The sequence below is a fragment of the Stomoxys calcitrans genome, chromosome 5, assembly GCF_963082655.1.
Source record: "Stomoxys calcitrans chromosome 5, idStoCalc2.1, whole genome shotgun sequence".
Classification (NCBI taxonomy): Eukaryota; Metazoa; Arthropoda; class Insecta; order Diptera; family Muscidae; genus Stomoxys; species Stomoxys calcitrans.
In genome coordinates this window covers 128,852,807-128,880,599 of record NC_081556.1, presented here as the reverse complement: position 1 = coordinate 128,880,599, position 27,793 = coordinate 128,852,807, and the positions used below count along the sequence as shown (strand labels likewise).

Below are 27,793 nucleotides of genomic sequence, written 5' to 3'. Positions count from 1 at the left end.
TTTTTTGACTGACCAATGAGTTTATGCACTTCAAAATAGGCAATTTTTTATTACAAAATTGGAAAAAACCCCTCGAGTTCACATAATTCAAAGCCCAGATTCCCAGATGTTTTTTATACCCACCACCATAATCTGATCTAGTCATTCTGTTTGTAAAAATTCAAAATTTGCCCATGAACATTCCATTAAGGAACAGGGGCAAACTTCTCACATATCAATGAGTGTAGTCCGATTCCAGTTTAAGCTCAATGATAAGGGGCCTCCTTTTTATAGCCGAGTCCGAACAGCGTGCTGCAGTGTGACACTTCTTTGGAGAAAAGTTTAACATGGCATAGTACCTCACAAATGTTGCCAGAATTAGAAGGGGAAAACCACCGCTGAAATTTTTTTGCTGATGGTCTCGCCAGGATTCGAACCCAGGCATTCAGCGTCATAGGCGGACATGCTAACCTCTGCGCTAATATTCGTCCAAGACACCACAAAGTTATATATTCTTGATCGTCTCGACGATCTGAGTCGATCTAGCCGTGTCCGTCCGTCTGTCGAAGTCACGATAGCGGTCGAACGTGTAAAGTTATCAGCTTGAAATTTTGCACAGATACTTACTATTGATGTAAGTCGTTGGGAATTTCTAATGGGCTACATCGGCTAAGATTTAGGTAAAGCTCCCATATAAACTGATCTCCCTGGAAGCCGCAACTTTTGTTTTGCACACAGTGTTCTGTTATGACATCCAACAACTGTGCGAAGTACGGTCCAAATCGGTGTATAACCTTATATAACTCCCATATAAACCGATCTCCCGCTTTGACTTCTTGAGCCTTACAAGCAGCAATTTATGTCCGATTTGGCTAAAAATTTGCATGTAGAGTTCTGTTAAGACTACCAACAACTATGCTAAGTACGAAATTTTCCACAAATACTTTTTATTAGTGCAGGTCGGTTGGGATTGTAAATGGGCCAAATCGGTCCATGTTTTGATATATCTGCCATTTAAACCGATCTTGGGTCTTGATTTCTTGAGCCTCTAGAGGGCGCAATTCTCGTCTGATTTGCTTTTGCAAGTGGTGTTTTGGTATCACTTCCAACAACTGTGCTAAGTATGGTTCAAATCGGTCAATGTTTTGATATAGCTGTTACATAAACCGATATTGGATCTTGACTTCTTGAGCCAATAGAGAGCGCAATTCTCATCCGATTTGGCTGAAATTTTGCATGAGGTGTTTTTTTATGACTTCCAATTAATGTGTTAGGTATGGCACAAATCAGTTCATAACCTAATATAGCTGCCATATGAACCGATCTGGGATCTTGACTTTTTGAGCCTCTAGAGGGCGCAATTCTCATCCGATTTGGCCAAAATTTTGTACAACGGCTTCTCTTATGGCCTTTAACATGCGTGTACAATATGGTCTGAATCGATCAATAGCTTGATACAGCTCCCATATAAACCGATCTCCCGATTTTGCTTCTTGAGCTCCTACATGGCGCAATTCTTATCCCAATGAACTGAATTATTAAACAATGACTTCTACAATGTTCAGCATTCATTTATGGTCCGAATCGGACTATAACTTGATATAGGTCCAATAGTATAACAGTTCTTATTTAATATTCATTGTTTGCCTAAAAGGAGATACCGCGCATAGAACTCGACAAATGCGATCCATGGTGGAGGGTATATAAGATTCGGCCCGGTCGAACTTAGCACGCTCTTACTTCTTTTTTTAATTACCCGATTTTTCATACCCACCACCGAAGGATGGGGGTATATTCATTTTGTCACTCCGTTTGCACCACATCGAAATATCCATTTACTACCCTATAAAGTATGTATATTCTTTATAGTCGTAAAAATGTAAGACGATCAAGCCATGTCTGTCGGTCCATTCGTCCGTCTGTCTGTTGAAATCACGCTACAGTCCTTAAAAATAGATATATTGAGCTGAAATTTTGCGCCGTTTCGTTTTTTTTTTGTTCATAGACAGGTTAAGTTCGAAGATGGGCTATATCAGACTCTGTCTTGATATAGCCCCCATATACACCGATCTGCCGATTTAAGTTCTGAGGCCCATAAAAGCCACATTTATTATCCGACTTTGTTGAAATTTTGGGACTGTGAGGTGTGTTATCTTAATGCCTTTTTACTTGTCTTTAAATATTTTTGCCTACGGCGCTTTCTGACACGTCAAAAAAATATAAATTTTTTAAACTTCGCTCGATTTGGTCTCGGAGCTTTTTGACAGGTTCCAAAATTTTAAAAATATTATTTTTATTTATGGGGTGCATTTATTTTGGGGTAATTTTTTTTAATGGAAAAGCACCCCAAATTTGGGCTATATTTTCCTTTCAATTTGGGGCGTATTTGTTTGAGTCCAATGTAATGGCGCCATTATCGAAGCTTACCTAACAGGGCTGCACGAACACCCATATAAAGCAAGTTTTATATGGATAGCATGATTGGAGGCCAACGTAGCGTAGAGGTTAGCATGTCCGCCTTTGACGCTGAACGCCTGGGTTCGAATTCTGGCGAGAACATCCGAAAAAAATGTTCTGCGGTGGTTATCCCCTCTCAATGCTGCCGACATTTGTGAGGTATTTTGCCATGAAAAAACTTCTCCCCAAAGAGGTGTCGCTCTGCGGCACGCAGTTCGGATTCAGCACTCAGCTATAAAAAGAAGCCCCCTTATCATTGAGCTTAAAATTGAATCTTCCAACACTCAGTGATATGTGAGAAGTTTGCCCCTGTTCCTTAATAGAATGTTCATGGACAAATTTGCACTTTTGCATGATTGCACCAGACTGACGGTCTGTCAATCTGTTTGTCAGTCATTCTCCTAAATTGTTGAATAACAAATTCAAAAAAATTAATTTTAACTTTTTAATTAACTTTTCAAAGAAATATTTGGAACGGTAAATCCCTTAAATCAAATATTTCTTTCTTTGACTTCCATTAATGGCATTTGCCAGTGAATGTTGATAGTGGGTGCTAAATTTCATTCTACAAATATTTGATGCTAAATGTTGGCAAATATTGCCTATGCCTCAAGTAAATGTAAATTAAGGCACGAGCCTCTATGTTTATTTAGAAAAATGCTTTATTTTCAATTTAAAGTATTAATTTCAAACAAATGAATGAAATATATACCATGATACCAGGACAAACATGACATTCTTACATACCAAGTTCATATTACCATTTGCAAGCATCAATACTCATGAAGTATGTATGTTTGAATATTGAATTTATATATCTAACATGGTGATAAGAAAATGGACTAAGGACCATGGACAGCAAGAGTATCAAATATCACAAAAGTATCGCAAGTACTATCACTGTCTCTCTGTTGATGGATGGAATGTTTCTGCTGGCATTTCAATATTGAATATGCCATGGGACTAAAACCAAATCAATTTTCATTCTTTGGACCCGTAGAGGGGTGTGATGTGGTTTTATTGTATATATATTTGCATAACATAGGATAATAGGGTGGCATTTCCTTTACTCAGGGTATATATTTCTAAAAATATTCCAGGGCAACTCTTCATTCATAGATGTTTACTTTTCAGTAAATAGCTAAAACAAGTAAAAGCGTGCTAAGTTCGGACGGGCCGAATCCTGGGAATCCACCATCATGGATTCTGCTAAAAATTTATACAGACAAAATTTAGTTGAGGGGAATGATTTATTCTATTAGGTTGGGTTGCCCAAAAAGTAATTGCGGATTTTTCATATAGTCGGCGTTGACAAATTTGTTCACAGCTTGTGACTCTGTAATTTCATTCTTTCTTCTGTCAGTTATCAGCTGTTACTTTTAGCTTGCTTTAGAAAAAAAGTGTTAAAAAAAGGATATTTGATAAAAGTTCATTCCAAGTTTAATTAAAAAAGCATTTACTTTCTTTTAAAAAATCCGCATTTACTTTTTGGGCAACCCAATACATACCAAATTCTGTAAAAACAGTAAAAATTAAAGCTTCTAGGAACCAAACAAGGATAATAAAGAGACCGGTTTATATGAGATCTATATGAGAGCTACATGAGATTATAGACTGATTTGCACCGTAATTGGCACAGTTGTTGGAAGTCGTAACAGAACACCGCATACAAAATTTCAGCCAAATAGGACAAAATTTGCGTCTTGTAAGGGCTCAAGAAGTCAAATCGGCAGATCGGTTTATATGGGAGCTATGCCAAGTTATAGACCCATTTGGACTTTCCCTAGTACAGTTGTTAAAATTCGTAACAGGACACTATCTGCAAAATGTTAGCCAAATTGGCCGAAAATTTTGGCTTCCGGGGACTCAAGAAGTCAAATCGGGAGATCGGTTTATAAGGGAGCTATATCAGATTATGAACAGATTTGGACCACAGTTGGCACAGTTGTTGAAAGTCATAACAGGACACTATCTACAGAATTTTAGCTAAATCAAACAAAAAATTCGGCTTTCAGGGACTTAAGAAATCAAATCAGGATATCGGTTTATATGGGAGCTATGCCAAGTTATAGACCCATTAGGACTTTCCTTAGTACAGTTTTTGAAATTTGTAACAGAACACTATCTGCAAAATGTTAGCCAAATTGGCCGAAAATTTTGGCTTCAAGAAGTCAAATTGGGAGATCTGCTTATAAGGGAGCTATATCAGGTTATGAACAAATTTGGACCACAGTTGGCACAGTTGTTAAAAGAGATAACAGGACACAATCTGCAGAATTTTAGCTAAATCAGACAAAAATTTCGGCTTTCAGGGACTTAAGAAATCAAATCGGTTGATCGGTTTATATGGGAGCTATATCTGGTTATAGACTAATCCACAAAATTTCACCAAAATGGGGTTATAGAAAGATTTGGACCATAGACTGATTTGGACCGTACTTGACATAGATGTTGGAAGTCATAACAGAACACTACCCGCAAAATTTAACCAAATCGGGCAAAAAATGCGGCTTCCAGGGGCTCAAGAAGTCAAGGCTGGAGATCGGTTTATATGGGAGCTATATCAGGTTATAGACTAATCCGCAAAATTTCACCAAAATGGGGTTATAGAATGATTGGGTCCATAGACTGATTTGGACCGTACTTGACATAGTTGTTGGAAGTCATAACAGAACACTATCCGCAAAATTTTAGCCATATCCGACAAAAGATGCGGCTTCCAGGGACTCAAGAAGTCAAATCGGGAGATCGGTTTATATGGCAGCTATATCAGGTTATAGACCGATTTGAACTGCACTTGGCACAATTGTTGGAAGTCATAACAAAACACTATCCGCAAAATTTCAGCCAAATTGGACACCAATTCGGGCTTCCAGGGACTCAAGAAGTCAAATCGGAAGATCGGTTTATATGTGAGCTATATCAGGTTATAGACCGATTTGAACCGCACTTGGCACACTTGTTGGAAGCCATTGTGGCCAAATTGCGGCTTCCAGGCGTTTAAGAAGTCAAATCGGGAGTTCGGTTTATATGGGAGCTACATCAGGTTATAGACCGATTTGGATCGCACTTAGGACAGTTATTGAAAGTCATAACAGAACACTGCATGGAAAATTTCAGCCAAATCGGACAAAAATTGCGGCTTGTAAATGCTCAAAAAGTCAAATCGGGAGATCGGTTTATATGGGAGCTATATCTAAATCTGAGCCGTTATGGCCCATTTGCAATCCCTAACAACCTTCATCAATAAGAAGTATCTGTGGAAAATTTCACGCGGTTTGCTTTACAAGTTCGACCGCTATCGTGATTTCGACGGACGGCCGGACGGACATAGCTAGATCGACTCAGAATGTCGGGACGATCAATAATATAAATGGTGATATATTGGGTTGCCCAAAAAGCAATTGTCGGTAATATAGTAGTAATATAGTCGGCGTTGACAAATTTTTTCAAGGGTTTGTGACTCTGTAATTGCATTCTCTCTTCTGTTAGTTATCAGCTGTCACTTTCAGCTTGCTTTAGAAAAAAAGTGCGCGAAATTTTGTTTACATTTGTTTGTTTGGCGTCAATTTTAATATGGGTACCACATGTATTGAAAGAAATTCATTTAACAAACCGAATCAACGCTTGTGATATGCACCTTAAACGCAATGAATTCGATCCGTTTTTAAAACGAATCATAACTGGAGATGAAAAATGGCTTGTTTACAACAACATTAGTCGAAAACGATCATGGTCCAAGCATGGTGAACCAGCTCAAACCACTTCAAAGGCTGATATCCACCAAAAGTAGGTTATGCTGTCTGTTTGGTGGGATTGGAAGGGTGTGGTATATTTTGAGCTGCTTCCAAGGAACCAAACGATTAATTCGGATGTTTACTGTCAACAATTGGACAAATTGAATACAGCCATCAAGGAGAAGCGACCAGAATTGGTCAATCGTAAAGGTGTCATATTCCACCAGGACAACGCCAGACCGCACACATCTTTGGTCACTCGCCAAAAACTCAGTGAGCTTGGCTGGGAAGTTTTGATGCATCCACCATATAGCCCTGACCTTGCACCATCAGACTACCATTTATTTCGATCTTTGCAAAACTCCTTAAATGGTAAAACTTTCGGCAATGATGAGGCTATAAAATCGCACTTGGTTCAGTTTTTTGCAGATAAAGTCCAGAAGTTCTATGAGCGTGGAATACTAAATTTGCCATGAAGATGGCGAAAGGTTATCGAACAAAATGGCAATTATATATTTGATTAAAGTTCATTCTAAGTTTTATTACAAATGCATTTACTTTCTTTTAAAAAATCCGCAATTACTTTTTAGGCAACCCAATAATTTAATGTTATTAATCTGTCCCATGCCACTATAGACGAACACCGAAGCCAGTAATCGTCTTGTTGTGCGCTCTAAAAACTAAGAAGTAACCTCGAAAAAGAAAATTGTTTTCTATACCACTCCCCTATGTTGCTTCATTTCTGGTATTCTGTCTCAACCTAAGTATCGGTGTCTGTTAGCCAACGTCCCATTATCTTCTCCACATGCTATCACTTGCCGCATCGATTTTACATAAGTGCGCTCGTAGTCCTATGTATCCCGTTATGACACCAAAAGCTATACTGTCCTCCTTCTAACTTCCTTTCAGTAACAGCCTCGTCCTCTCACGATCCGGATCACCCAATAGGATTTTCGCCGTCATAACGTCTGTTTCGCTGTTCCACAGTGTTACATGCGAGTTTGACGCCCACGCTCTTGACTCGGACTACGTCGACCTGAAAGGCTTCGGGTTAACCAAGTTTATCGAAGGCAGTTCTTTTGCCTTCACTGCCAAATCGTCTGCTCTTTCATTCCCCCTTACTCCGTTATGGCCCGGCACACAAGCGATGCGGATTGTGCCATACTCAGAGAAGGCGTTGATCTCCTTCTTACACTCCAACACTGTTCGTGACCTTACCGTCCTGGTTGTTATTGCCCTAATGGCAATTTTACTGTCCGTAAAAATTTTCACACTCCACATCCTCGCGTTAGTATCACACCACCTCACGCATTCCTTGATCGCCCGGATCTCCGCTTGCAGGATCGTATTATGGTCAGGCAGTCTAAAACAGATCTCAGTCCCTGGGTTCTCAATAAAGATCCCCAGGCCCTCTCTGTCCCCTAGCTTTGATCCATCCGTATAACATGACCTTCCAGACGGCAATACTAGGGTTCCGTCAGTCCAAGACTGTGCACCTGGCAGCAGTGCCTCGCACTCGACCTCAAGTGTTGTCCCAGGTATTCGATCGGAAACGTCTTCCCGTCCTTCCATGTTTCTTATCGTCGCCTCGATTATACCGAGATGGTATGAGCTGCTCTCATCCTCAATGCATTCTCCCATCGCCTTAAGTGTCATAGCCGCAGTGGCTGCCTCACATTTAATCTGTGTGTCAATGGGTCGGATATCTAGAACAGTCTCCAGTGTCCTAGTGGGCGTAGTCCTCATCGCTTCGCCGACGCCAAAACAACATGTTCTCTGAACTTGTTGTATGGTCTTAACGTAGCACTTTTTCTCCATAGGAGTCCAATAAACTACTGAGGCGTAAGTAATTATGGGTATAATCACGCTTCTGTAGAGCCAGTGGATAATCCTCGGATTTAGTCTCCATTTCGAGCCTACGGCTCGTCTACATAGTGCCCAGTATCTGTGAGGCTTCTCAGTACGCTCCTAAATGTGACACTTCCAATTGAGTTTCTTATCCAAGACCACTCCTAAGTATTTGACCTTGTCAGATATCGAAATCGTTTTATTGAGTAAACCTGGCGCTTTGTTTTCCTTGTGAACAGGCATATTTCAGTCTTCTCTGGGTTAACATTGAGACCTCTGGGTCTAGCCCAGTCATATGCCATATTTAAGATCCTTTCAGCCCTTCTGCATAGCTGGTTCAGATCCTTACTCCTAAGAAGTATTGTAACATCGTCGGGTTAGCAGACGGGTTCAAATCCCGCTTCAGTCAGCATTCGTAATAGGTCATTTATGGTGGTCACATAAAGGAGTGGCGATACCCTGTTTCACTTTCTCCCTTATATTTATGTCATGGGTCCCACAATTCATCCACCTGCATATGGTTTATTCAGTCTCTAAGGATCCGGTACTGGTCTAAGGATTGGATCAATGTGTCGGTCCGCACATTATTAAAAATCTCAGCACTCATTGATATGTGAGTTTATCCTGACCATTGATGGTTTTTTTGCATTTGCACATACATTCCCATTGAATCCGTGCTTCATGCCTTACAATAGGAATAGCGATAAAATGCCCCACTGTGGCGTGCCCTGTGCCACATTCTCTTTTGTCTTTGTCTTTCGACGCACAATTTATCAACCTATGCCTCAGCATATGGTTATCCAGACTTTAGGGATCGGTCAACCAGCACTGGTTTAAGGATTGGGTCGAGGTGTTGGTTCTGACATTGTTAAAAACCCCTTCGATGCCAATGAATACCGCCAAAGTGTTCATCTTGGAATCGAAAAATTCTTCTATTTTGGGCATTCTAGGGTGGGGTCTCCCCCCAACTCCTCGTCATACAGCCATGTTGCTTCTGCTATCTGAGCAATTCGCTATATGTCCACTCTTTATCATAGTACCCACTGTACGTTCCATAGTTTTGAGTAGAAAGGCTTATAAGTTTTTGGGTATAGGGCTTGGGTATGAATATCACCTTTGCCTCTTGCCAGGTCTTCAGAGTACGCGTCAGTCTTAGACACTCTGTGAATATAGTGGCCAGTTGGAGGTGCCAGATAGCCCGCTTATTTTGTAGTGATACCGGAAATATACCATCAGCCCCAAGTGCTTTAAACGGTTTAAAGCTCCTTAAGACTTTCTTAACCGATTCCGTAATGATGATTCCTTCATCAATCGTATGTTCCCGTATGTACGGCTCCATGTTTCCCGGCGCACCACTTCGGAAATACATACCTCCGTTGTCTCTGTTGTTACTACCATGTAGTCTAAAAACGTTTCAGTTTGGACATGGGTTTTTGAGAGAAGCTTTTTTATCCACGCGTCGCCAGCATTAGTGAGTGGTTAACACACCTGTAAAATATCATCGGGATCTGAACACAGGCGTTTCGGGTTCTCTTTGAAGGGGCACGTAATCATGAATAAAGAGCGGCTGGGCTTTCAAATCTAAATCATATGTAATACATTTATTTCTCAGAGTATTAAGTAACCGGAACATATAAATAATTCATATCATCTCTATCTGTGTAAGTGAAAGCAAATCATAGAGGTGTTGTCCATTTCATAATTAAGCAAGAGCTAGCGACTGATTTGAAAATTTCCATTTCATGAAAAGCCAGCTGTATACCATGCATTTTGCTCAATTAACTTGGATGTTATTCTTTGAAATTAGATTTCTGCAACTTTAATTTGAGGTTTTACTGTAAACTGCACAACACATCACCACATGTCTATGGAATTCAAACGAATATAAAAGAGATGTACCAATTACAAAGAGAATTGCATAACCATTGCAACTGCCCGCCGCAGATTTCTATTATATGGAATCATATTGCAAATCATACTGCTCAAATGAAAGGTATTCGGGAGTATATTACGTATCTGTCATACAAAATTAGTTCGAAGTATAGGGGGTCACCCCCTCCCCCCCCACCCTCCAAAAAACCCCAAATTGGTATAGAGGCAATCATGACCATATGCGACATGGTGTGTTTGTTTGTTCCGTATAGACTTAACAAGTAAAAGCGTGCTAAGTTCGGCCGGACCGAATCTTGGAAATCCACTACCATGGACTATGTCAAAAATTTATTCAACATAAATTTTGTTGAAGGACATGAGTTTATTTTACATACCAAACTTCTGTCAAACCGGCAAAAATTAAAGCTTCTAGGAACAGAACAAGGATGATCGAGAGACCGGTTTGCATGGGAGCTATATTAGGTTATATTGGGTTGCCCAAAAAGTAATTGCGGATTTTTTTAAAAGAAAGTAAATGCATTTTTAATAAAGCTTAGAATGAACTTTAATCAAATATACGTTTTTTACACTTTTTTTCTAAAGCAAGCTAAAAGTAACAGCTGATAACTGACAGAAGAAAGTATGCAATTACAGAGTCACAAGCTGTGAAAAAATTTGTCAACGCCGACTATATGAAAAATCCGCAATTACTTTTTGGGCAACCCAATAGATCGATTTGGACCGAACTAGGCGCAGTTGGATCAATCTGTGTAACATGATCTTCCAGACAGCAATACTAGGGTTCCGTCAATTCAAGACTATGCCGATGGCAGCAGTGCCTCGCACTCGACTTCAAGGTTCATCTCAGGTATCCGATCGGAAACCTCTTCCCTTCCTTCCAGGTTTCCTATCGTCGTCTCGATTATACCGAGATGGTATGAGCTGCTTCCATCCTCAATCCATTCTCTCATCGCATTAAGTCTCATAGCCGCAGTGGCTGCGTCACACTTAATCTGCATGTCAATGGGTCGGATATCTGGAATAGTCTCCAGTGCCCCAGTGAGCGTGGTCCTCATCGCTCCGCCTATGCCATGACAACATGTTCTCTGAACCCGTTGCAGGGTCCTTATGTTGAACTTTCTCTCCATAGCAGTCCACCAAACTACTGAGGCGTAAGTAAGTATTGGTCATATCACGCCCCTGTAGAGCCAGTGGACTATCCTCGCATTCAGGCCCCATTTCGAGCCTACGGCCCGTCTACATAGTGCCCAACATCTGCGAGCCTTCTCAGTACGCTACTGAATGTGACACTTCCAATTCCGTTTCTTGTCCAAGATCACACCTAGGTATTTGACCTTGTCAGATATCGAAATGATCTTATTGGGGAAACGTGGTGCGTTAAATTGACCCACCTTCGTCTTCCTCGTGAACAGGCATATTTCAGTCTTCTCTGGGTTAACATTGAAACCTCTGGGTCTGGCCATATGCGAGACCCTTTCAGCCCTTCTGCATAGTTCGTTCGGATCCTTACCCCTTAGAAGTGGTATAACATCGTCTGCGTAGCAGACGGGCTCAAATCCCTCATTCGTAATGGGTCATTTATGGTGGTCACCCATGGGAGTGACGATAAAATGCCCCCCTGTGGCGTGCCCTGTGCCACTTTCTCCCTTATATTGTTCCTTAGCATATGGTTTATTCAGTCTCTAAGGATCCGGTACTGGTCTAAGGATTGGATCAGTGTGTCGCTCCGCACATTGTTAAAAGCCCCTCGATGTCATTGCATACCGCCAGTGTGTATGTTTTGGCATCGAAGGATTCTTCTATTTTATGCACAACCTCGTGCAGGACAGTCTCTACCGACCTTCCCTTGACATAGGCATGCTGTTTGTATTTGAGCAGTTCGCTGCATGTCCTACTCTTTATCATGGTGTCCACAATACGTTCCATGGTTTTGAGTAGAAAGGACATAAGGCTTATGGGTCTGTAGACTTTTGGTGTCGCATTACTTGCCTTGCCGGGCTTGGGTAAAAACACCACCCTTGCCACCTGGCAGGCTTTCGGAGTATGTGCAAGTCCTAGGCACGCTGTGAAAATTTTGGCCAGACGTATAGTATCATATATTTCACCTCATCTCTTCGATTGTGTATAAAACAACTCAAGGCATGTCAACACTTTTAAGCTTCAACATGATTTCCAATGTTTTCATTTCATAACGGAGGGAGATGGCGACTGATTGGAAAATTTCCATTCCATTAACAACCCAGTGTAATCATTATGCCATGCAATTTGTTCAATTAACTTGGCTGTTATTCTTTGAAATCACATTTATGAAACTTGAATGAGCTCTGAACACTGTACACTGCGTAAAAACCACAACATAACATCCATAGATATCTATGGAGTTAAAGGCAAGGGATGTACCACAAAGAGAATTGGATAGTTATCATATAATTGTATGAAATTAGATATGAAAACTTTGCCATATTCATCAAACGAATGGAAAACACAAACCGCCTGTCTCATTAAGGCCCATTAGGCTTTCGTGGTTTTGGTTAATTTAGTTAAGGTCGCAATGAATTATTTAGTTATGCATTAGAGATCACTTGATTTAATTCCTAATAAGTCGATGCAATGCCAATGTTATTCTGAACCAAAAACGTTGGTAAAAATTATGGCATGTGTTTGGGATTTTTGAGTGGAAATTATGGCATGTGTTGGGGATTTTTAAGAGGAATAAAAAAACGGGCCACCCTACCTAATGTTGACAATTAAGATCCATGTTTCGCATATCTGGTCTGGGAATCTCCAAATTCTAGCGGAAGTACAAAAAGAGCAAGGCCTTCACTAACACCCCTACGGGAAATGTGTAGCCAATTGCCACAAATATACCGGTTCTAAACAGGAGAATAAGTCACATGTCACAGGACATATCCCACAGGGAGTGAAAAGTTTCAATTGTCATAATTTTTGATTCGTAATTATTTTTTAAAAAGTCGCTTAATTATTGTTAAATATTGCTTTTCCGTTAAATATATTTGCTAACTAATGTTATCTGCCTTAAAAATACTTGCAAAGTATACTCATCCTTTTCGAACTGTCCCAGGACCTATCCTACGGTGTTAGAATGGTGGCAATTCGCCACCTCGAGCGACAAACCCTTATAAAAGTGATAGGTATTTTCCATGTAAGGGGACGAGAACTGGGACCGGTCCCTATCACCAGACAAAACCTATCCCGTGACAAGTTTAGGACCTGTCCCATTTCCCGCAGGGTCATTATAGAAACTGCTATATAATAATTCTATGGGTAGGAGTCCAAATCTTCCTTGTGAACAGGCATATTTCATTCATCTCTGGGTTAACATTGAGACCTCTGGGTCTAGTTCAGTCATATGCCATATATAAACCCTTTCCGTCCTTCTGAATAGCTCGTTCGGATCCTTACCCATTAAAAGTATTGTAACATCGTCTGCGTAGCCGACGGGTTTAAATCCCTCCTCAGTCAGCATTCGTAATAGGTCATTTATGGTGGTCACCCATAGGCGATAAAATGGTCCCCTTTTGGAATTGTCTCAGGACCTATCCTACGGTGTTAGAATGGTGGCAATTCGCCACCTCGAACGACAAATCCTTATAAAAGTGATAGGTATTTTCCATGTAAGGGGACGAGAACTGGGACCGGTCCCTATCATCAGAGGACCTATCCCGTGACAGGTTTGGGACCTGTCCCATTTCCCGCAAGGTCATTACAGAAACTGCTTTATAAGAATTCTATGGATAGGAGTCCAAATCAGCTATGCAGTAGGGCCGAAAGGGTTTTGGAGATGACATGGAGGTTACCGTAGCGCAGAGATTATCATATCCGCCTATGAAGCTGAACGCCTGGGTTCGAATCCTAGCGATAATATCAGAAAAACATTTTTCAGCAGTGGTTTTCCCCTCCTAGTGCTGGCGGTATTTCTGAGTTACTATGCCATGAAAAAACTTCTACCCAAAAATTGTCGCACTGCGGCACACTGTTCGAATTCGGCTTTTAAACGCACAGCATTCAATGATATGTGAGTAGTTTGCCCCGGTTCCTTAATGGAATTTTCATCGCCAAGTTTTTCATTTGCATGCAACTGGGTTAGATTTATGGGTATGAGTGTAAACCCAGAGAAGATTGAGTTCTGTCTGTTTACGAGGAAGATGAAGGTGAGTGTTAATGAGAACAAGTAAAAGCGTTTTACATACGCAGGGCTGCCAGACGTGACGATTTTCGCCGTTTTGACGATATGTTGTCCAAAATTTGGCACTTTGACGCTTCACGTTTTTTGCTTTGAATCCTTTATAGTGGACGATTTTTTTTTGGAGGAATTGACCTCAATTTAGAGACAAACAAGTAAAAGCGTGCTAAGTTCGGCCGGACCGAATCTTATAAATCCTGCACCATGGATCGCATTTGTCAAGCTCTTTTAATGACTTCTTCAAATAGAAAACACCAGTTATAGAAAAATACCATCTCCAAAATTACATGCATATCGAGTAATAATGGCGCCCTCCAGAGTCTCAAAAAGTCAAATTGGGAGATTGGTTTATATGGCAGCTTTATCAGGTTATATACCGATTTAGATCATACTTGGAACAGTTGTTGAAGGTCATACCAAAACGACATATACAAAATTTCAACCATATTGAATAAGAATTGCGCCCTCTAGAAGCCCAAGAAATCTAATCGATAGATCGGTTTATACGGCGGCAATATCAGGATATTGACTGATTTAGACCATACTTGCCACAGTTGTTGGAAGTGAAAATAGAACACATCATGCAAAATTTCGGCCAAATTGGATAAGAATTGCGACCTCTATAAGCTCCAGAAGTCAAGACTGAAGATTGGTTTATATGGCAGCTATATCAGGTTATGAACCGATTTAAACCATACTTAATACAGTTGTTGGAACTCATAACGAAACACTAAATGCAAAATTTCAGCCAAATCGGATAGGAATCGCGCCCTCTAGAGGCTCAAGAAGTCAAGATCCAAGGTCGGTTTATATGGCGGCTATATTAGGTTATGGACTGATTTAGACTAAATTTAGCACAGTTGTTGGGAGTCACACCGGAACATTTCATACAAAATTTCAGCCAAATCGGATAAGAATAGCACCCTATAAAAGCTCTAGAAGTCAAGACCCCAGATCGGTTATATGGCAGCTATACCAGTTTATCAACCGATTTAGACCATACTTGGCATAGTTGTCGGAAGTGATACCAAACCACCACTTGCAAAATTTCAGCCAAATTGGATAAGAATTGCGCCCTCTAGAAGCTCAAGAAGTCAAGACCCAAGATCGGTTTATATGACAGCTATATCAAAACATGGACCGATTTGACCCATTTATGACGATCAAGAATATATGTGTACTTTATGGGGTCTTAGACGCATATTTCGAGGTGTTACAAACGGAATGACGAAATTAGTATACCCCCCATTCTATGGTGGAGGGTATAAATATTGGGGTGCCATGTTTCCTCTATAGAACAATTTTGATATCCGACAAGGTCAAATACTTAGTAGTGATTTTGGACAGAAAATTAAACTGGAAGTGTCACATTCCGTATGGTACTAAGAAGCCTCACATATGTTGTGCAATATGTAGACGTAATTTGGAAATGGGACCTGAATCCCAGGATAGTCCAATGGCTCCACAGGTGTATGATTATACCAATACTAACATACGCCTCAGTAGTTTGGTGGACTTCGAGGGAGAAAATGTACAACATAAGGACATTACAACAGGGACGATGAGGAGCACACCTTCTAGGGCAGTGGAGACTATTCTTGATATTCTACCCATAGATAAACAAATGTCGGGCCATAGTGCAAAAAGGGGGAATCGAAGGGCAGACGAATTGGGCGATAGATAGGTCTAAGAAAATCTTATGAAGAAATCCGGATCGTGGCATATACTGAAAGCAAGTAAGAGGATATTAGTATAGCTTTCGGCACCATTAGGACTACGAGTCCTGAGAGTATGACCCGACTATGTTGATATAGCCATCATATTATCCAAACCACAGTTTCGATTTCTTCAACCCCCAAGGACCTCAATTTTCATCTGATGTGGCTGAAATTTGGTCTAAGTGCTTTTGTTCTGACTTCCAAAATCCGTATAGGTATAGTTCCTAAATAAACCGAACCTCAGTTTTGACTTCTTGAACCCCTAAAGGCACAAAGGCTTTTGTTACAACTTCCAACATTCATGTTGAGTATGGTCTAAAACGGTCTAAAAACTGTTATAGACCCCAAATAAACCGATCCTCAGTTTTGATTTCTTGACCCCTAGACGCCTTAATTTTCATGCGATTGGTCTGAAATTTGACTTGCAATGTATGTGCCGATTTCCAACATCAGTGCAGAGTATGATCCGAATCGGTCTATAACTTGATATAGCCATCATAAAATCCGAACCAAAGTTTCGATTTCTTAAACCCCCAAGGGCCTTAATTTTCATCTGATTTGGCTGAAATTTGGTCCAAGGGCTTTCGTTCTGACTTCCAAAATCCGTGCTGGGTATAGTTCCTATATAAACCGAACCTTAGTTTTGCCTTCTTGAACCCCTAGAGGCACAAAGGCTTCTGTTACAACTTCCAACATTCGTGTTGAGTATGGTCCAAATCGGTCTACAAACTTCTTGACCCCTAGACGCCTCAATTTTCATCCGATTTGGCTAAAATTGGACTTCCAATATCCGTGCCGAGTATGATCCGATAAGGTCTAAAAAAATAGGTGGCTCCAATCTGTAAACGCACCCGGTAGCTCTTAGCTGAGCTCCTCGTAATAACTTTGAACACCACACAAATCGGAGCTCAGAGTTCTAAACCATATGGTGCTTATAGTCATTCCGTGCTCATAGTCATCGTGACAGTGATAACTCATTCCATCAGTGTTAACATTGCCGCCCGATAATCCGTCTCGTGGCAGCGATCACCCTGTGACATGGCGTCCGTGACGTCAAAGTAAGCCATAAGCAACGGAGACCTCACAAGAGCCTTGTTGCCCAAAAAGTCTCCTCGAACATTGCTTTACTGTATTTCACAATCGTGTTTGCGTAGATTCTTGCCGCCTGTGAGGTTACCTACAGTGATCACCCTTGTGCCTGTGGTTCCACCTACGTGAATGACGCTGTGATGAAAAGTATACGACTGCGACCTTACCGCTGAATTGAAGCCTCGTAACCATGGATCATAGTGCCTTGCCGCCGGTGACACCAACGTGAATGACAATAATCGTTCCCTTTTGCCCATGAATCCTCACTTGTAACAACAATTGCCAAGGATACCGGCTCCGTGATTGGCATTAACATAGTGACGCCAGCAACACCTTCTCATTGAACGGTATGCACTAGACAGTCATTCATCTGCGTGACAAAACATGTTTCTCGGCCGGGAAACCACTAGCACCTTGCCGCCCGGGTTCACAGAGTCCTACCAGCTCCCAGGATTGTACCCGATCAACGGCCCAGCGATGTCCACGGTGAGACCAACATCCCAGAGCACCGACACCGGCGATCTTAGTTCATAATAACCCTGTTGTTGTTGATATAGCCACATTTCCGTGTGTGGATGTAGCGATCCCCGTCAAGCTTCAAGGTGAGCAAGCTCGTTCTGGTCCATGCGATCGATCGGAGCAGGAACACAATGGTCATTGGTTATTTAAAGGCGCCAATAACTCGCCTTGTCCTATCGAGTATCATAGGCACTCAATATTAAGGCAAGAGCCAATGCGATATCGCTGATTGTTCGTGACTGCAATTCCAGGTACTCCATAATGCAGCCCACTATATGCAACCTATGGACGCGTAAGGGCCGAGTCCAATACCCCAGGGTGAGTCCAATACCCCAGAGCACCGACAACGGCGATCTTAGTTCATAATAACCCTGTTGTTGTTGATGTAGCCACATTTCCGTGTGTGGATGTAGCGATCCCCGTCAAGCTCCAAGGTGAGCAAGCTCGTTCTGGTCCGTGGAATCGATCGCTGCGGGAACACCATGACCATTGGTTATTTAAAGGCGCCAACAACTCGCCTTGTCATATCGAGTATCATAGGCACTCAGTATGAGGGCAAGAGCCAGTACCGCCCGTCTTCTTAATGAGACTCTCCACTCGATATCGCTGATTGTCCGTGACTGCAATTCCAGGTACTCCATAATGCATCCCACTATATGCAACCTGTGGACGCGCCCGGTAGTTCCCAGTTGATCTCTGTAAATTAGTTGTGTCTTAAACAACTTAAACCTGTATATTACTCAATATGAACTGTTTCCCCTGCAGCAACCAGTGTAAACTCGTCATTACACTTTGTATCACCGGAAATAGATATTTGAATGTTTTGCATTGAAATGACATAATTAATACATTGCCATCCTATGTGGGCGGATATAAAACCTGAATGAAAAGTCCCAACTTTTCTTTAATCTCTTTGGCATGAATGTGTGTTTGATTTTCTTACTGCATTCCGGATGAATTGTTCGGTCGTCATTCATTCCAGCAGAATTCTTTACTATAGCAAAGAACATTTCAGATTTCTTTTCCTCTATCATTGGTTTGACCATCATCTCTGCTATTTTTTTTTTATTATCTTCATTTTTTCCTCTCTTCCTAATCTACTTACTTTGGTGGTCGTTACTGAACATTTGCTCCACAAGCTGCACCTTTTTTTTATCCTATAAGAGCTTTACTAACAGATTTGTCGTTTTTTGGTTTGCATTACATTAAGTTCGGAGAGGTTAGGTTTTTTTAGGTCTCACGCATTTGGGAAAATTTAATTTGGTTCGTCATTTGGGTTGCCAGAAACGTTCTCTCCTTTGAAGAACAACTTAATATTCTACAACTAATCCAATTAAGTTGAGTTTGGTGGATGATATTCCGGCTCTGGTTTGGGTTAAGGTTTCAACTTCTTGGGAAAACTTCATTTGGCACAGCAGTTGGGTTGCCAGGAACTTTGTTTGATTTGAAAGATAAACTCAATATCCTCAATCCCTTCAAATTGCATTTGCACAAATGCATGTTCTCGTTTTCCTGGAATGACTAACACTACCTATCACAGGGAATGAGTTGCATAAAAACGCCAAAGCTTTACACTTAGAGAAATAAGTTTCCTGTTATATGCAAAACATGTGCTGATACTGCAACTCAGGTGATTCAGGAAGAAAAGTACTTGGCTTGATAATATGGCAGAAAACAGAGCTGAAACGACTGCCGCGTAATCGTAAGCAACTTCAAGAAAAGAACGAGAAGACGGTAGAGAAATTCCGTGGCGAAATAGAATTGGAAGGCATATGTTGGGCAAAGTGCTCTCTAAGCACTGCCTAGCTTTGTGAGAACGGAAGATGCAAGTTGCATCGAGAATCACTAGCAGTCCTAGTGGTATTTTGTGCAGTTATCTGCCGTAATGGGTGAATACAATGCGTTTACCAACGCCCCCACATATGACCTAGGCTATGCATGAGTATCAATTCGGTCCCCGGCATGCGATAGCTCTGAGCACCACACAGGCTGGAACATTGAGGTCCAATTTGTGTGGTGTTCACGGCTGTCATGAGAAGCTTAGCTGCGAGCTACCGGGCACATCCAAAGATTGCGGATAGTGGAATGCTCCATACGGAGTAGCTACAACGGCAGTCGTGTACAATCACCGGTATCGAGCGGAGAGTCTCAGTGAGAGGCCGGGCGGCACCGGCTATAACACAAATACTTAGTGCCTATGATGCTCGATATGACAAGGCGAGTTATTGGCGCCTTTAAATAATCAATGGCCAAACTGTTCCCGCGGCGATCGGTCCTTTGGACCAGAACGAGCTTGCTCACCTAGAGGTGGCTACAACAACAACAACCTACTCGATCCCACGTTGTTTGAACCTGTTCTCCCCCTTGGTTAGGAGCGGAGCACCATCTAAAACTCCTTACGATCTATGGGTCACAGCACCCGCTAGCAATGCAACTCAACATCGAGCTCGAGCTCTACCCGCGATTTGGATCCAAACCACAGCCACCACGTTACTCCTTACTGGGGCCTCAACATAATGAGGCTGGGATCGAAATCCTAGGGGTTACTGACTAACCCCCTAGGGGTTACTGACAGTTCCGGACTGGTCACCTGATGAAAAAACAAACAAACAAATGTAATCAAAATTTCGAGCACTTTTTTTCTAAAGCAAGCTAAAAGTAACAGCTGATAACTGACAGAAGAAAGTATGCAATTACAGAGTCACAAGCCGTTGAAAAAATTTGTCAACGCCGACTATATGAAAAATCCGCAATTACTTTTTGGGCAACCCAATATAAAGGCGTTAAGTTTGGCCGGGCCGAACTTTGGATACTCACAACCTCGGGTATATATGTAAAACCCCTTTCGTCATAACCCGGTGAAAATGCATAATTTATACCCCCATAACAGCTTCAACAAAATATGGTCCGATTTGAATCAAATACGGCACGGACATTGAGGGGTCTAATAAATACAAATCACTGTTCAATTTTGTAGAACAAAATATTGCTCTTTTTGGCAGCTATATCTAAATATAGACCGATCTGAACCAAATGGGACACGGATGTCGAAAATTCTAACATAAGTCACTGTGTCAAATTTCAGCAAAATCTGATTATAAATGCGCCTTTTATGGGGCCAAGACTTTAAATCGATAGATCGGTCTATATGGCTGCTATATCCAAATCTGAACCGATCTGGGCCTTATACTACTCACTGTCCCAAATTTCAGCGAAATCGGACAATAAATGCGCCTTTCATGGGCCCAAAACCTTAAATCAAGAGACCGATCCATATGGCAACTTTATCCAAATCTGGATCGATCTGGGCCTTCTAAAGAAGGATGTCGAAGGGCCTAACACAACTCACTGTCCCAATTTTCAGTGAAATCGGACAAAAAATGCGTCTTTTATGGGCCCAAGACGTTAAATCAAGAGATCGATCTATTGGGTTGCCCAAAAAGTAATTGCGGATTTTTCATATAGTCGGCGTAGACAAATTTTTTCACAGCTTGTGACTCTGTAATTGCATTCTTTCTTCTGTCAGTTATCAGCTGTTACTTTTAGCTTGCTTTAGAAAAAAAGTGTAAAAAAGTATATTTGATTAAAGTTCATTCTAAGTTTTATTAAAAATGCATTTACTTTCTTTCAAAAAATCCGCAATTACTTTTTGGGCAACCAATATATGGCAGCTGTATCCAAATCTAGACCGATCGGAGCCAAATTGAAGAAGGATGTCGAGTGGCCCAACACAACTCACTGTCCCAAATTTAAGCAAAATCAGATAATTAATGTGGCTTTTATGGGCCAAAGACCTCAAATTCGCAGATCGGTCTATATGGGGGCTATATCAAGATATAGTTCGATATAGCCAGTCCAGTACAAACGTCGCTTCCCCAACGAATCGAAAAGTATCCCATCTATTGTCAATGTTCGTGCAACGTATCCTCCACAAGACACTCCAAAAGGTGTGCCTTAAGCCGCCTAACATCCATATTCGTCAGATTTGGATAAGGAAGCCAATCCCTTTGCACAACCGAAAGATCTCTCTTCGCCCAATAAAGTACTGCGGGATAAATAACCTCAAGATCAAGGGGGTCTGCACCTAACAAAACTTCTTCGCATCAGAGAAGCCAGTGCCATACAAAGGCGCACATGCCAACATATCAGATCTGGGCAAGAAATCACTTTCATACGTCCAAGAACAGTCATGACTGCCCGATACCAAACAGGCACGCCATAAGTTGCACAGCCAACAAATATACTCGCAAATATAGTCCGTGCAGGACGCCTGCTCAGACTAGAGCTGGCAAAATATCGATGACAAAAATAAGCAATCCGTCACTGAATGTATCCCTTAAGATAGATCGCGCCTATAGAGGGCGCAATTTTCATCCGATTAGGCTAACATTTTGCACAATGATTTCTCTCATGATTTCAAACTGTCTTTATTAACCTTGGTTTTTTTTTTGTTATATACATTGGTATTGCTTCTATATAAATCGATCTCGTGATTTATTGATACTATCGATATTTATTATTAAAACTATTGACAATATTGAATTTTGCGATTATCGATAGTTTGCCAGCTCTAGCTTAGACCCCAGACACTCCTCAAGATGCGTCTAAGCGAAACGGAATACCGCGAAAAGCCTCTTCTTTACATGGTCCAAGTGGGCCAGGAAACGCAACCTCTATGGCACAACTATCCCAAGGTACTTGACCTGCAACGAGTATCGCAACGATACCGGAACAGCTCTAATGAGCGGAGGTCGGCCAATCTGCCCTTAAGCGGCATCATAACCGTATTCTCAACAGCCACCTCAACACCCACATGGCGATACAGTTTACAAATGGTCTCAAATGCAACACACAAGGTCCAGCGTCAAAGGACCCCAGCACGTTTAGCCATGTCCGTCTGACTGTCTGACAAAGTCAACCATAGGCCATAATTTTGAACTCTTTTCATACCCTCCACCATAGGATGGGGGGTATACTAATTTCGTCATTCCGTTTGTAATACATCTAAGACCCCATAAAGTACATAAATTCTTGATCGTCCTGACATTTTAAGTCGATCTAGCCATGTCCTTGCGTCTGTCTGTCCGTCCGTCTGTCGAAAACACGCTTACTTTCGAATGAGTAATGCTAGGCGCTTGAAATTTTGCACAAATACTTTCTATTAGTGTCCATGTTTTGACATAGCTGCCATATAAACCGATCTTGGGTCTTGACTTCTTGAGCTTCTAGAGGGCGCAATTCTTATGCGATTTGGCTGAAATTTTGCATGAAGTGTTCTAGTATGACTCCCAACAACTGTGGCAAGTATAGTCTTAATCAGTTCATAACCTGATACAGCAACCATATAAACCGATCTTCCGATTATACTTCTTGAACCTCTAGGGGGCGTAATTCTTATCGGATTTGGCTGAAATTTTGCATGACATGTTTCGTTCTAACTGCTAACAACTGTGCTGAGTAAGGTTGAAATCGGTTAATAATCTGCTATAGCTGCCATATAAACCTATCTTGGGTCTGGACTTCTTGAGCTTCTAGAGGGCGCAATCCCTATCCGATTTGGCCGAAATTTTGCATGAAGTGTTTTATTTTGATTACCAACAACTGTGTCAGGTATGGTCTAAATCAGTCCATAACCTGATATAGCTGACATATAAACTGACTTCCCAGTTTGACTTTTTGGCCTCTAGAGGGTGCAATTATTACTCGATTTGAATGAAATTTTGAAAGTGGTGTTTTTCTATGACTGGTGTTGTTCTATTAGAAAAAGTCATTCAAATTATTAATTGAAACTGCGATTTTCTCACACTTAGAAAAAATTTGTTCAATAAAAACAGCAAAAATTTTTTACAGTAATAAAAAAAAATGCTGAAAAGGGGATAAAAACGTACGTAGAGCTCTGTTGAAAGTGTACGTTCTTATACCCTTTTCAGCCTTTTTTTTTTATAACTGCAATAAATTGTTGCTGATTTTTATTGAACAAATTCCAAGTGTGAGAAATTCGCAATTTCAATTAAGTCTTCCACATAATTTCATTTATATTTATTTAAAACTCAAGTAGGAACCATGCTTACGGTTCAGAATTCACTCGAATTCCCCACTTAACATTTTAATGAGTCGTTATAAAGTTAGACACTTGATGATGAATGTTCCAAACTGTTCTACAGCGCCTGCAACTACACACGAAATCTAATACAAATACTATGGACAAAGTGCTCTTGTTTAGATAATGAGTTGTAGAAATGGGGATTAGTAGTACATCCAACTAGGACTTGCAAAAGTCATGAACTTCTTTATTTCAAGATGCAGGAAAAGTAGGAAAATGTTGACTTCTCGAAACTGTTTATTGCATGTTGTGTCATTAAGGTAATTTGCTTTCATTTTCTTGACACGAAATGTTCAAAGGAGCTACGATGCACTAAAAGATAATTGAAAGAGAGGAAAATTACAGCACACATTTGAAATATTGTAAAAGAGTGAAGTTTTAACATATTCAAGTCCCTGTACCATTTACATACATGAATTTGGGCATACCCACATTGCACATACAGTGGTGAACACATGTGAATTCATAATTACGAAGTGTGACAGCCAGAAAACCTTTATTTACAATAAATCTTGGGTGACTAAGGGATGTTGCAAACCAAGCAACGGTTCTGCTTGGTTTTGATTTGGCAAAATCTTCCTTCATCTCAAATGTGGAAACAAACCTCCCCGCGGTGTCACCTGGGTGGCTGCGTTTAACATTCGTTAAAGGTAGTGAGCTAAAATGTGCCACGAGTTAACCTATGGAAAGATAAAAAGATAGGTTTGGGCTTGGGGTTGGTATCGTAACAACTTCTCTCTTAGACGGTTTTACGCCAAGACCACTTTTGGTAGCTCACTTCGCTGTGGTACGTAAAGCTTTCTGTAGAATATCTCTAAGAGTGCTTGGGAACTTTCCCCTAACAGCAATAGCCAGGTTTTCAGCATACGCGACCAGTTTTACACCTTTTCCTTCCAGAGACAATAATACAATATATTGTTAATGGCTATATGTCATTAGTATACCCCCTTGAGGTATACCTCCCTCCCTTTCTCCCTCATGATTGACGTTGCTTTTACATTATTGGAAGCACCCTCAATATCAAGAAATGCCACCATTGTGAATGCGTGACCTGTAACCGACCGGTTTCAGTGGGCTTGACCTTGCTATATGCAAGCTGTTGCTGAGATAGGCGATCCCCAGGTAGCGTCTCTCGGGCCTACAGAAATGTACGACATGATGATACAAGCAGAGTATATCTTCCAAGGCGACAGTCTACCACAGCTTGTAATTCATCCGGTGATACATCGCACAGTGGGAAGTGGGGAAAAGAAATCAGTGGAAATAAGACTGCCATTTTGGAACGGATAGAGATATCTTCATGAATTTATAGCTGAGGTATTATCCAGTTGGGCCTTCAAAAATTTGTCACCTCGGCCCTACAAATTTTGTTCGGGCTGTCAAAAGCGCATTCATGGTCCGATTTCCTGCCGGAAAGTCTTACAAAAAGCGGGTCTCAATATGCGAGATATATTTTATAGTGTTCCATTTACAGAAAGCGTAAAATACCTGGGTGTTTTGCTGGACAGGAAATTGAACTTCAAATCCAAAATTTTGGAAAGGGCAAGAAAGGCAACTCTTGACCTATACACCTGCAAGAGAGCAATTGGCAAAAGTTGGGGATTTAGACCGCGTACCATGCTTTGTGTATATACTGCAGTTGTCAGACCTGTAATGCTTTATGGTGTTGTGGTCTGGTGGACGGCGCTTTAAAAGTCCACCTACTGCTCAATATTTAACCGGATCCAAATGATGGCTTGTTTGTGCATCACAGCCGCACTGGGGACGACACCATCTGATGCACTGAATTTAATGCTACATCTTATGCCTCTAGACGTCATGTGGCGGCTACGGACTCTGTGTTATCCTTGATACAAAATCCGATGTTCCAGGCAGTGTGGATTACACCCTACCTCATCCGCTTTTTGATAAAAAACTTCTATACGGATGGCTCCAAACTAAACGACCAGGTGGGATTTGGGGTGTACTCTAGTACTCTTGCGAGACTAGGAACTACCCTACACATTCCAGGGATACTGGAATCTGTGGCTATGCCTCTAGCGACATGTAAGCTAAGTTTTCAGGACCAGGCCCGAAGTACAATGAGTAATAGATGGTCACAAAGAGGGGCTGTGAGCACTCGAAAACTATGTGGTCTAATCTAGACTTGAAGAGGTCATTGGCTAGAATAGACGTCTCAGTCATTGTGTCTAATCGGAAAACATGCTGACAGACTGAAGGTTGCCAGCAACGACTTTTGCAGAAGCTGTGAGGACATCGAAGAAGAAGAGACTATAGAACACCTTCTGTGTGTGTGTCCCGCACTAGCAGTCAAAAGGAGTTTCACTTCAGATTCTCATTTCTTTGAGAACCTGTCTGATTTTTTCGGCTTTTTAAAGTGATCTGTATGGTTCAATGGTAGGAACTAGAAGGCATCTTCCTTCTTCTGTTCCTGTGGTATCACAGTGGACAAAAACGTTCAAGTGAGTCTGATGGCAGACTGCCACTAACCGAACCTAACCATGCCATGTTAAAATTTCTCCCCAAAAGGGTGTCGCACTGCGGCACACCATTCTGACTCGGCTATAAAAAGGAGGCCCCTTATCACTAAACTTAAAATTTGAATTGGACAGCACTCAGTGATATGTGAGAAGTTTGCCCCAGTCCCTTAGTGGAATGTTAATGGACATATTTGCATTTGCAAATGAAAATATAATTTATCCTCAATTTGATTTGAAAAGTTTCGATTTACGAAGCACCAATAGCCGCAAGAAAGGAGGAAAGAAAGTTGGTCCCAATCAATTACGTCCCAAAAAGTCCCCAAATATGGGTTGCTTTTTTATTATGAAAAATGGCCCAAAAGCAAATGTACCCCGAAGTATGCAAATGCACCCTAAATACAAATATTTACAATTTGCGCCCAAATATTAAATTGGGATCAAATTGTGATTTATAATTTGGGGTGCATTTTCAAAATGCAATTTCACCCCAAACACCAAATAGACCCCAACGTTCATAGTCACCCCAAATATTTTGTTGTTGTTTACAGTGTATATTTGGGCTGTAAGAGTAGAGAACAATTTGGGGGTAAATACACCCAAGAGTAAACATTTTTGCCTATTTTTTTAAAGGAAAAAGAGGCATATTTTTTATTTATTTTTTTTGTGAAAAGAAATTTTTATAAAATTTTTGCACACGTACTGGGAAGTCAAATAGAACATCTCACGATTAAATTTGTAAAGATCGGACCAAAACTGTCGCTTCTACAACATAAAAAATCCATATCGGCTGAAAGATATATACGGGAGCTACATCTAAATCTGAACCGATTTTAATGAAATTTTGCACATATATTGGAACATCAAATAAAACGACTCATGCTAAATTTTTTTGTAAATTTTGTAAAGGTCAGAACAAAATTGTGGCCACTACAGCCTATAAAGGTCATATATGATGAAAGATATGTATGGGAGCTATATCTAAATCTGAACCGATTTTCATGAAATTTTGCACACGTATTGGGACATCAAATAAAACATCTCATGCTTATTCTTCTTAAGATCAGACCAAAATTTTGACAACTACGGCCTTCAAAGTTGATATCGGATAAAAGATATAAATGGGAGCTATATCTAAGTCTGATCCGATTTTTTTCAAAATCAATAGCGTGCGACTTGCGCAAAATTTAATGAAAATCGGACAACAAACCTGTACCCTGATCACAAGAATACATGGACAGATAGACGGACATGGCAAAATCGAATCAGGAAGTAATTCTAAGCCGATCGGTATACTCATCAATGGGTCTAACTCTTCTCCATCTTAACGTTGCAAACAAATGCACAAAGTTACAATATCCTGTACCACAATGGTGGTGTAGGGTATAAAAATCCATAGATTTTTTGAAAATATTTTTTAATTTTTTCAAAGAAACAAAAAATTGCCGCAGTTTAAAAATATTTTGAAAAATCTCCGATTTATACAAAAATCTAAGTTTTATAAAAAAATGTATTTATTTGTCAGATAAATTTTTTTTTTTGTTGACCCCTCTTACTTAAATTTGAGAAATGTACCCCAAATTGTTGTTTTTTAAATAAATACTCTTGAGCCCCAAAACGGTAAAATTTGAACCAAAAGTGTACTGAAAATGTGCTTCACTGTTACCTTCCCCCAGTTTAATTGAAAAAGTCCAGATTTATTTGAGGAAACCCAAAATAAGCCCCAATAGCTGCAAGAAAAAAGGCCCCAAAAAGACGAAAATGGGCCC

The 27,793-nt window shown here is 40.8% G+C and overlaps 1 protein-coding gene across 2 annotated transcripts in view; it reads right to left on the bottom strand.

Moving 5' to 3' along the window:
* The window catches only part of LOC106080963 (G-protein coupled receptor dmsr-1), a 269,442-nt gene that overhangs the window by 84,499 nt on the left and 157,150 nt on the right, over nt 1–27,793 (bottom strand). The gene's annotated exons all lie outside the window — the stretch shown is intronic.